Here is a 1657-nt window from a genome sequence, read left to right as displayed (position 1 = left end):
GAAGAAGAGCTCCCAGCAGAACGTGGAGGGAGTGAGGGCGAACGGCGAGAGCAAGAAGGGTGTGAGAGCGAGCCTGAAGGCAGGTAGGAGCCAGAAGCAGCTGGAAAGGATCCTGGAGAAACCCTTTTCCATGCCAGCAATGCCCCAAATTGACCCTCCCTGCCTTGCCTCCACTGGCAAGGCTTTGGCAGGAAGGGCGCTGGGTCACAATCCTATCCACACTTACCTAGGAGTAAGCCCCATTGACTTACTTAATGGGGCTTACTTCTGAGTAGACATACAGAGGCTTGGTTGCACTCTTTCTTGAATAAATGAGCAGGCAAGTGATACTTTTCTCCCCCACCCCTCCCCCTCCCCCCTCCTGCACACACATCCCCCCATCATAACTGCAGTTAACCCCTCTGACTGCCCCTCCCCACCCCTCTTCCCCACCTTCCAAAGTTCAAAACCAGTTGCTTCCCATTCTCTTTCTCTCTCCCCCCCCAGTGAATCCTGCACTTGTTTCAGTCACATCTCCTCACTGCCCCTCCCCCCCACCCCGGTTTCTCCTGTATGCTCAGTCTCATCTCTCTTTGCCAGCATCTCCTGGCATCTCAGAACATATCAGTTGATAACAGTTTGAACAGACCTGCTTCAAAACCTTTCCAGAAACCACATATAGCTTCCTCTCCAGGCTTCTTGGGAATTTCTTTCATTGTTATGTAATGATCTAAGGCTGCAATCCTAACCACACTTTCCTGAGAGTAAGCCGCACTGAGCAAAATAGGACTTACTTCTGAGTAGACCTGGTTAGATTTGTGCCCTCAGTGTATTAGGCTGCAATCCCAACCACACTTTCCTGAGAGTAAACCCCATTGAATAGGACTTACTTCTGAGTAGACCTGGTTATGGTTAGGCTTGTGCCCTTAGTTATATTAGTTAAATTAATTGTAACATAATAATGTAATTAAAAACTAGTAGTGTGCCTTGATAATTTTAGTGCTTTGTCAGTGTGCTGTGAGCTGAAAAAGGTTGAAAATGACTGCCTTAGATATTATAGATAAAGAAAATGATGTGTATTTAGTTATTATGATGTTAACTGCTGCAAGGATTTTATATGCTAGATACTGGAAAGATACTAAAATTCCAACGAAAGATGAATTAATAGAGAAAATAATGAATGTGGCGGAAATGGATAGACTTACAGAGATTTTGGATCAACAGCGCAAACCGACACAGATAGAGCGATGGAGACCATTCTATGCTTGGTTGAAAATGAAGTTGTAGATGTATAAGATAGGCATTTAGATGAATATATTGTATACATGATATATTATACAGGATATGATATGATAGATAAATGATATTAAGAGGCTAAACTAGAAGAAGAACAAGATTAGAAAATATGTATTGATTGATTAGATATATTGACATATGGTTGCCTGCACCCTCCAACGGTGTGTTTTTGTGTTGTGTATTGAGTTTGCATTTGTTATGTGTTTGTTTATATTTGTTGTTTGTTTTTATTTTGGAAAATAATTTTTTTTAAAAAAAAAAGAAAAAGGAAAATGCATTCTGCACATGCTCAGAAGCATCTTCTCACCGCATGTTTGGCTGACTTGGACCACCAATATTGCTAGTATTTGTATTTGTATATAAAAAAGCAGTTCTACACTTT

The sequence above is a fragment of the Tiliqua scincoides genome, chromosome 2 (genome assembly GCF_035046505.1).
Source record: "Tiliqua scincoides isolate rTilSci1 chromosome 2, rTilSci1.hap2, whole genome shotgun sequence".
Taxonomy (NCBI): Eukaryota; Metazoa; Chordata; class Lepidosauria; order Squamata; family Scincidae; genus Tiliqua; species Tiliqua scincoides.
The sequence above is the reverse complement of the archived record's forward strand: the minus strand, read 5'-3'. Positions refer to the sequence as shown.